The sequence below is a fragment of the Pinus tabuliformis genome, chromosome 5_2, assembly GCF_031772625.1.
Source record: "Pinus tabuliformis cultivar Carrire ecotype Pingquan chromosome 5_2, CPIR1, whole genome shotgun sequence".
Classification (NCBI taxonomy): Eukaryota; Viridiplantae; Streptophyta; class Pinopsida; order Pinales; family Pinaceae; genus Pinus; species Pinus tabuliformis.
In genome coordinates, this window is record NC_142306.1 from 712,672,256 (window position 1) to 712,683,003 (window position 10,748).

Here is a 10,748-nt window from a genome sequence, read left to right on the forward strand (position 1 = left end):
AGATCGCATCTTATATAGAGGATGGCATAAAGATAATTGTGCATGTCCAAAATGTAAAGCAAGTCAATACTACTTCCATGTAAAAGGAAAATATGTTCCATAAAATATATGGCACCACTTGCCTATAATTCGAAGATTGTAATACATGTTTCATTGTAAATCTCTAGTTGGATATATGGATTGATTTGCAAGTAATAGGAGTGCCCATGGTATGTTGTACATTCCTATTGATTCTACATGAATGAAGTAAATAAAGAATACATATATGAAAAATTTATATGTGAGCAACGAAGTCCAAGGCTTGTTGTAGCTATGGATAGAGTGAATCCATTCGCTTTTTAGTGTACAAATTATACCAATCAATCCATTCTGCTAATCAATCATAACATCTCTCCTATATTTTATTTTGATGCTTCCCTTGGCCATTAAGACACTCCATATGAAACCTTATTCTATTAATGAGTTAAGGTTGTCTTCTACTTCTAACAGCAACATAATCTAGAATTGATATACAAATATATAACGAAAATGAAATTAACATTACATATTCAAACTCCATTTGTTTGCCATCACATTCAAGGAATTACATAACACGATATAAACATAAAACATTCACGCAAAAGGGAGGCATGCAAACTTATATGCAATCAAGGGAAGTCCACCAAGTTGGTTGTTGGTGAGCGATTCACTGCCCAACCATATAAATTAGTTATAGATTCTAACCCAAACCTAGATGATGATGCCAACAAGGCAAAGGTAGCTTCTATGAGGTTCCAATTTCACTTAGTTCATCCCATTACTCTCATGACCAAGCCAATGTGCTCACTACTAGACACTTCAATGCGTTATTCATCAATTAATTAATGACAACACTCTCTTCCATTACCTATAGTACATAAGTAAGATCTTCACTTTCATTGTTAAATCCCTCAATGATTAGTGATAGTATCTTCATTACTTCCTCAAGCAACTTTTTTGTTGGAAACTATGTTAATATATACTTCATTTTATCCATGCCTTGCATAGTTATAAGCACATCATGGCAAATGTAACTATCACATATTAATGTTAGAAACATAACAAGCACATCATAATCTATGTCCTTAATTGAGACTCATAAACATTCATTAGTCGTGTCTGTGTCTTTGTCTCGAGTTATGCAATACATAATGTATTCCACAATTTTACAACATAGAGATTTTATAGCTCAACCTTCATGATTAAACACCTCTCAAATAGCTTTGTCATTTACAAATAATACATGGTTTAACATATTATATTTCAAGGATCAAAATTGAAGTGTTAGACCTCTTTGAATGGGTATGTGGAAACAACATTTGATATTTTCTCCTATTGTACAAGGCATCTTGTGCGGTATGTGTGTGAGAGACAACGACTAGATATGTCCATAACTTATAAAAGTAACTTTTATTACTTTAAAATATACTTCCCTTCTAATCTTATATTATCCATACCCATTATAATAATTAATTTACAATAACATAAAAATCTCAACATACCATTATACTTATAATAAATCAATATGCATATCTTATATGCTATAAGAATAACTTCTATAAAATCTACTTCCTTCCTTCTCATTTAATATGCCATATTATTCTTTTCCATTAGTGGAGTTTAACCTATTTGTAGATTAGTAGTGGAGTTTAACCTATTTGTAGATTAGAATGAGATAATCTTTATGAATAAAAACTTGAAGAACATGTTGGTACCTTTAATTCCAATAGTTGGATAAGAGTCTATTTGTACAATAGAATCAAATAACTTTATGAATAAAAATTTGAAAAACATGTTGGCAATTTTAATTCTAGGATATTATTAATAAGTGGGAATGGTTTCATTTTTGTCACTCAACTTAAAAATTATCTAATAAATTATAATCTATAGTGGTCAATTTGCATATATTTTAGTGGGTAGCAACTATCTACGCATTATAATGGTGAGAAGTAACTCTTAGTAAATACATTTATTTACATCTTATTTCTATCCATTTTTTATGCAAAGATTTGCTTTAAATTATAGTGAGAAGTAAGTGATGGTAAATATATTTTATTAACTTTCTTCTCAATTTAAGAATAAAACCCAACACACAAATATTTAAAAATAATGGATGAATATTGCAACCATATATGTAAATTATGGCATAAAATATGGATGTTGTCTAAGTATTATGAGTTTTGGAGTTTTTGGCTGTTGAAATTTTGGTCACATCTTGATCTTTGTTGTTTAAAATGTTTTTTTTTTCACTATTTATATGGATTCAAATGCCCTAAAAAACTTCTAGGGCACTTATTCTAAGATTCCCCCCTTGCACGTGAAAGTTTCCCCTCCCAAGTGAGAATAACTAAAAACAATACAAAAAACTTTGTTTCTCTTTGAAGGGAGATCAATACTCTTTACTCAAGTTCCAAGTGAAATTGAGTATTCCTTTTATGTTATGATTCTACAACATAGATATGGAATTATTAACAATCTCCTCCCTTCCCAACAATTATTTTCTTCTTAAAAGACCTTCAATTAGAGATTTACTTCTCTTTATAAGATTATAAAAAATTCACAACTCAAACTTGTGATTCCAACAAAATCAATTATTCAAACTTATGATTCCAACCACTCAATTTTTCACATAACATTATCTTGTAATATCTCAATGAAAATTTGTTTTTAACCATATTAAAAAAAATAAAATTACACATTAAAATTATTATTTTTATAAACCATATTAAAAAAAATAAAATTACACATTAAAATTATTATTTTTATATGTCTCCGCACTCAATTGATATCCATTGGTAAGCAAGAAATACCAAGTAGCTGAGATTGATTTAAAAGAACAAGTTGAAGCCTTGAATTCCGACCGCTAGATGTAGATCAACGGTCAAGATTCAGTAAGGTTTCTGTTAGGGTTTGGTTGTGATCATTTTACGCCAATTTTCTCACGGCGTTGTTTCATGGAGCTTTCCTTCAAGGAGAACTGATTTACACCTCTGTGCATAAGGAGACGCTCCTTTTTCCTTGTTTTCTGATTGCATCGGATTTTCTTTTGTTTCTCCACCGGTGAGTTTACGGGACTGCTTTCATTGAGGTTACCAGTATTCATCCAAGATGCGGGGATGCCAATTTCATGGCAGCCCGGGGACTTCTACATTTTGGAGGGCGGCCGTTTCTTTCCCTCAAGTGGGGCACCGCGTTTTTAAGTACATCTGCCATGGCCACGCCGTTCTAAGCAGTGGATGGCCTGCACTTTTTTCAATGGTTTTTCCTTTTGGTTTTCTTTCGGGCTAGGGTACTCGATTTTAAGAAGACCTTGCAATTACTCTCGATCTCTAGAAGACACTTGCTCTCTAGATTCACACTGGAAAGGCATACGAATCTAGAGCGCAGGTGTGTTATGGTGGTCGCGAGTAAAGAGTCACTTCATTAACAATATCAAAGAATGAAGCAATCCATCTGCGAAGCTTCTTTTGGAAATCGAGTTCTCAGCAGAGGTAAGGAGTAAAACTTTCCTGTTGCCGTGAACTAATCTTTGAGGTATGTAGAAATTAATCGCAGCTAGGTTAGTTATTTACCATATACATTTCAAAAAGCTCAAGCGTTTTCCTGGGGTGGGGCAGTATGTTTTATGAATTTAAAGACATAAAGGTGACTTGCAGTCAGATGGCTATTTCTTTTTGGAAGTCCAGCCTAGTTTATTGTCATTTTATAATTTGCAATGATCTGTATCGGCCTTGGTTTTCCATTAGTAGCCATTTTAATTGGTTTTTGGTTTGGTTACAAAAATATGGTCACGATAGCCCCGTTGCTATTTATCCGTGTATTTTAATAAACCGTTATTTGATAAAACCGTCAAAACTGATTTCAGGAATGTTCTTTTGATTTTGGACATATTTACTGCTGGATATATAAATGGCAATGATCTGTATCAACTATGGCCATGTTGCCCAACCGCCCGCCGTCCTGCCATCTATTCTTCATTAATGGCCTCATTATCACCCACATCCGGGTTTTAATTTTTAAATTTATGTATAAAGATTTATATTTTTTAATTATTTAAAATATTGAAAAGTGTAGTTTGGGAGATATTTCCACAAATTTTGGGTATTAGATTTGTAAGGAATCGACCCACTGAAATGAGCTTGAGCTTTTGTGGGCAGAGTGGTGGGTTTTAGACCCAATATTGTGGGGTTAATCTTTGTTTAGTTTATTGGTTGTAAAAGAGTGCCTTGATGGACTAAAGGGACCACCTAAAAGCAACAGTGGAGAGATATAAATAAAGGAGACCTGGCAGAGGTCTCACCACATCATAGCAACCATCTCAAGAAGAATAACGAGCTAAGGAAGGCGCAGAACCTCAAGAGGATCCGCAGCTTGAAGGGGAGCGAAGGTTATGGTCTGTTTGTGTTAGAAAGAGCCCGAGTTTTGTGCCCTATATAGGGTTCTGTCCGGGCTGATTTGAGAAGCAACAATTCTGTTTGAAGGTCTGTCTTTGTTCTCTGCACAAGGAAAAGGGCCCTGGAAAGAGGACGAATTAGCCTCAGATGTGCTCCTGTGGAGGGCCGAAGTTCCTCAGGAAATTGTGCAGAGTTTCTGTGGCTTGGCAGAGCCTTAGAAGAGGCTGAAATTACCTCAGACTTGGAACAGAGGCAGTGGACATGTGAGTTAAGGTCTACTGGACAGTGCGTGGGCTTGATTGGTTGCTGAGGTGGACTACTGAACTATGTTCAACAAAGGAGGGTGCGGACAGCTGTTTGAGGGCTAATGTACAATGATCCTGAAGGATAAAGGCCACTCCATTGTTCGGACAGCTGTTTGATTGTTAATGTACAATGATCCTGAAGGATAAAGAGCACTGTGAGTGGTTGTTAGTTTAGGGCTGATTGTGCAAGAGATTCAAAGGAGCAAATTTCTCTGAGTAAAGGAGGCAAAGGACTGCTAGGTGTCAGTGACAAAAGAGGGTTGAAAGGACTGTTGTTGAAGGATTTACATCAGCAAGTTTGTCATTTTTGTCTTTGTTTTTTTGGGGCAGATTGAAGATCAAAGGACAGACCTCAAGCCCTAGTGTATAATGCGTATACTAGTGTCTATAATGCGTATACTAGTCACTAATGCGTATACTAGTGTCTTGTATCAAGGTGCTTTGTAAAGGCCATGATCCCTGGTACCCGAGCCTTACTTTTATTTTATTAAAATAGTAATAAAAACAAGTTTTGGCATATTCATATTTTGGTGAACTTTGTTGATTCACTGTTGTTACATTTTCGTTGTGCAAAATGCTTAAAGTTGTGTATTGGAAATAGACTTAATCTAAGATACTAGGAAAATTCAAAACAGTTTTTTAAATGGTAGTTGTGTATATAGCCTGTGCATTTTATAGAAATATCATCACAAATATTATATCATTATAAAAAAGAGTAAAATTCCATGTGAAAGAGAAATGGTAAAATATAACGCCAAACCGGCTTTGGATAATATACAGAATTATAACCAACAGCGTGTAAAGGAACTTAAGCGATCTTTTCCGTACAATATAAAACTCAGAAAACCTCTTTCCAAACATAATAAGCGAAATCAACCCTTTGTTTTATTTTTCACTGCAGATCAAATAGTAGATGTTATTGCAGATTCAGCTCATTGATTCAAACAGGTCCTCTCAGGCAAATTATTTGAGAGAATTCCCAATCTGGCAAGTTACTTAAAGAGAATTCCCCATCTGATTTGCAATGGAGGGGTTCTAATTGATTTCTCCGAAGGCTTTTAATTTCCAGAGCAATGTGCAAGAGGTAAAGTCCACGTAGTAAGCGTTTTATAATATCAGCGACCCAGGTATCTTCTGTCATCACGAGAGTTAAGAGGGAACTCGAATTTTTCTGCGTTAATAATCTCCCTCCCCATATAGATTAAGTACCTTTTTTTTCAGAGAAAAAAAAGCAGTATATCATTTATATTAAGATAATATAAAAGTCTCCATGAGATACATAAAGGTGGCATGTGAAGTCACGATCCAAGATGTTTGAGAAGAAAACTGTGGCAGATGGTCCAAAGATTCTCAAAAAAACAGGCTGATATGAGACATATGCTATCATATATAAAGTAGAATTCAGGGAATGTAAATGAAATGTGCCTATATAAGAGACAGCATCACCAAATTTCAAAAAGCAAAACTATATAGATGTATCTATACAGTCAGCTAAATTGAAATTGAATCATATATAGCAATGATGCGATGGAGGATATTAGAATAGGGAACTTTGGAATCACTGAAAATTTTGTGGTTCCTCTAATTCCAGGCGCACCATATCATGATGATGATGAGAAAACACTTTGGCTTCTGTTGATTGCATCACCAGGGGAAAGCTGCATGGATAGAGTCAAAAACAATATTAGGAAAATCAAAAGTAATTGCCAGATAATACCAGATATGTTGTGAGGACCGGTATTGGATGAACATGCGAAGATTTGATTTTTTGTCGGATTCGCACATCGGGCACCTGCTTGGGCCATGCCAATTTCTTTTCCTCAAGTTGTCCTACGATAGGTTCTTGTTGTTGTATACCAACGATGCAAAGAAGATCGTCCTGGGGGCATCCTGATTTCCAAAAGGATGAAAGGAAAAAAAGGTTGGCTTGCTGCACCCTTGAAGAGATGAGGTCAAGGTAGATGTCTTTCACGCGAACTGGAACCTATGCATTTGCCCAGATTAGACAATCAGTCGTGCCATGTCGACGAATCCTGCTGTCTTTTAGAAAAGTTTGGACGGCATTCCATGAAGAGCATAGATCGACAGGAAAGAAAAGGTCAACGACGTCCTTCCATTAAGGAACAGGACCACACCAATCAGCGATGAGATGATCAATCAAACTCGATGTATATGTCTGCAACATAGTCAATCAAACTCGAATTTTCATGCTTTAATAATCTCCCCATAAAGTTGAATTAAGTGCATGCATCAGACACTAAATATGTCTTTAACATAATCAAATCAAATCAGGATAACCATCCCAACCCTGACTATTTTTGGTAACCACAGAACTTGACGTCAAGCGGCAAGAATACAATGTATGATGGGGGGTATTTTCTTATATTACGTTGCGAGCTTCTCTGTAATCAGAGTGCTCGAGGCCAAGCGGTGACAATTTATGACAAGGTTATTCTATTATATTAATTTGATGGTTAATGTCTAAACTCTTTTGAGCAAAGTTCTATAAACTTGTGGGGCGAGCAATGGAGCTGGAACTACTATGCTACTAAAATTTGTTTAATTGAATATAAAAAAGAAGAAGCAGCTGAAATACTTTTTATATCCCTTTGTTGCTGAACGAGATAAGTTCTAAGAAATAACAGAGTTTTATAAATTTGTTCTCCTTTTATGAAGTGCAAAGACAGAAGACGATTCTCCGTCTTCTGTCTTTGTTAATTGAGATCTGATCACGATCTTCTCTGTTTCCACTCAACCGAGATCAAAACCAGTCGGGCCCCACATTACTTAGCATCTCAACCCATTACTGTACATGGTATTGATATGAAAAGTTTTCTCATCTTCAATTTTTATGGTTTTCAACCTAGTTGAAATGGAATATTTGGTATAGTATTGTCCTTGTTATTATGAAATATGATTTCGGTATGCAAGCTTTTTATGCAGTAAATGGTCACAAAATATCTTTTTTAAATTTCTCTGGGATGGACAGAAGTGACCAAAACATCCTAGTTTCAAAAATGTTTAATAGGTAAGTTACCCCACTAAATATTGACCGACTATTTGATTAAATTAATCATTATTAAAGGTTTTTTTGGTTTGTTTTGTTTTTTTAAATATAGAGGTTTGGAAAATGGTGTGTTTACACACATTTGCTATTGTTTTTGAGAGTCTAGACCAGTACAAGCTTATAATGTTTTTCTATTCTAATCAGGTTCTGGCCATCATCGTGATCATGTTCTGTTTCTGGTCTATAGCGCGTTTTTCTGTCAGTTATTGTAGCTGTTGGTGTTTATATGCATACATTTTTACGGTCGCTGTTTTTCAGTGTTGAAGTTACATATCCTAAAATTTCTCCAATATAGCCCTTATGGGTCCTGTGGACAATTCAATACAAAATTGCCTATCTATCAATCTTATTTATTTGGAAAGGTGTTTCCTTTAATGGTCTTAATAAGTTTTGTGATGTGAAAGTAAATATTTTAAAATGGAATTTTTTTTTTTTAATTATATAAAAATTAGCGATTTGTTTTTATATATAGTTGTAAATTTATGAAACTTAAATATCCAAAAAGGTTAAGATGATTAGGTTGATGTGATTAAATTTAATTTATATTTGAGAAAGTTTAAAATACCGAAAAAAACTCTATAATGTCACCTAATATCACTGATTACTACCATAAAATTTGTATTTTTATTTTCAATTCTAAAAATAAATCTCTAATACCTTGGCATCATTTCTCTGCCCCTCCCTGAACTTCACTAAAATGTTGGGTGTGTCTCCACATGCCTCTTGTGTGCTCCCATGTTCATGCATATGCACTTTGAAAGCTTAAATATAATGAATCACTGTATGGAATTTGTATTTTTATTATACTTTTAAAGATAAACTCTCCATCTAAAACCCTAAAACCCTGACATCATACCTTTGCGTACTCTGAATTTCACTGAAATGTGGGGTGTATCTCCACATGCCTCATTGTGTATTTCTTTGCATTGTGTATTTCTTTGTTCTCACATCCTGAAAACTTGTTAGAACACTCCAAAACATCTTTCTCAAAACACACACTATAAACTAAGAAAAGAGATCTAAATATCTTAGTCATTAACATTTTTTTTGGATTAAAATAGGATGCCGTATAAATGAGGTTATATGGATTTGTTAAGTTTATGTGTAGGTTTACAAGCAACACTGTTTTTTATTTTGTTTGTATTCAATGGTAAATTTTAAAGTTTACAAGGAAACCATGTTATTGTGAATATTAAGTTTTAACAATGGGTTTGATAAATTTGTAAAGCAATAATAATGACTGGTTATATCATATAGTTTGATGAATTCTGCATTATGCAATTTAATTATTTTGCTATTTCCAATCCTAGTTGAACAAGGAGTGATGTTAGAAATATGAAAAAAATGGGACAAGCTTCTTGATATTCCATTTAGATCCAACATTATATAAATGAGTGTTGAAAATATCCGAATTAGCAAAATATTAGCGAAGGTTTTGAAAACATATCTATAATTTTGGTGAATATATCTGAAAAATATCGGCAAACATAAAAAACACACACTATATATATATATATATATATATATATATTTGTAAACATACAAAGCAATAACAACATGAAATAAACACATTGGCACATAAATATGAATAAAAAACTCATATATGATGTAGTGGATGTAAAATAAAAATGATACATGACGATATCAAATCTTGCTGATCCCTAATAATTGTCCAATCAAGGACTCAAATGTGGAGAACCAACACAAAATACATCACATATATAAAAACATCTCATGATAATGAGCTATATGTAACAAAACAAATAAAACTAGCAGCTAGCTATTTGAGATCATTGCCCTCTCTCCCTTTTACGAAAAAACATGATGTGTTGTTTTCCAGACTTGCCCCTAGCAGTAGAAGGCCTTGACCCTACAACTAATGTCAAATAATGATTGTTGGGTATGGAGTTGTGTTCTCCTATATCTATAGCAGATGGTGTTGACGCTGATGCTCCCACAGTCTCCTCCTCCTCTTCGTGTTTCTACTCCCCCGAGTCGTCCTCTTCTTGTTGCCCTTGTTCTAATGGTTCCTCTAGCTTTAACCATGCATGCGACTCCTCCAAGATGGGCACCTCATACTCCACCCTCCACTGAGACAATATATCAATATTATGTAAGGAAATGGCATCTAGATCCATTGGTGTTCTATTTGCTTCACTCGAAGTCAGAGATTGTAATGCACATGCGTTAAATCATTGAGGCGTGAGAACTCCAACTTGTAAGAGTGTTAAAAAAACTAATGAGTCTTGACTCTTAACACTTGAGGGTTATAAATTAAAATTACAATAAATTTAATTGCTCAACTGAACGTTGAAGCTCAAAGTTATATTTGTTGCATTTTTTTGAGTGTATTTTCTCAAATACACTCGCTCAAAGTTATACTTGTTGCATTTTTTTTGAGTGTATTTTCTCGAACACACTCCAATTGCGCTCACCTCGGAAGAGTTACATGTTTGACTCAGGATTCTTATGGCCAATTTTTACAAATTTAGTGTCTTTACACCATAGCTTCACTACCATATATCTATAAAAAAATAAAGAAATACAATACTTAAAAACTTAAAACACAATTAAACTTTCAAATAAAAGTTACAAAATTGAATTTTAAAAATCTAAAATTTTAAATAAGTAAATTTTAAATTGAAAATTCTAATGAGTCATGACTTGTCACTTACCTGGCATCATCAAAGTCGAATAAGACAACACAATCTCGATAAAATTGTATCTCGCAATTGATTTTGCTATGAACCTCAGGATCAGGGACCATCCTATGAAACAAGAATGGAGCCCTTCCATCACCTCACCATCAAAATCAAAGCCGCATTTGTATGAAAATGTGGGGGTTGAGGAAGGGTGTTGCATGAATGGGTCGATTGAGCATCCCTGTCCTCCGACTATTAATCACATTCCATAACATCATTTGTTTATCAAGTCAAATAGAACCCTTGTTTGCATGATAAACAT

The 10,748-nt window shown here is 34.2% G+C and overlaps 1 long non-coding RNA gene across 1 annotated transcript; it reads left to right on the forward strand.

Annotated features, from left to right (window-relative positions):
• Positions 1-2,859: 2,859 nt before the first annotated feature.
• LOC149161154 (uncharacterized) lies at positions 2,860-4,898 on the forward strand. Its single transcript, XR_016261495.1, has 2 exons — positions 2,860-3,509; positions 3,884-4,898. It is a non-coding gene; the product is annotated as an uncharacterized LOC149161154 (long non-coding RNA).
• The last annotated feature ends 5,850 nt before the right edge of the window (positions 4,899-10,748 follow it).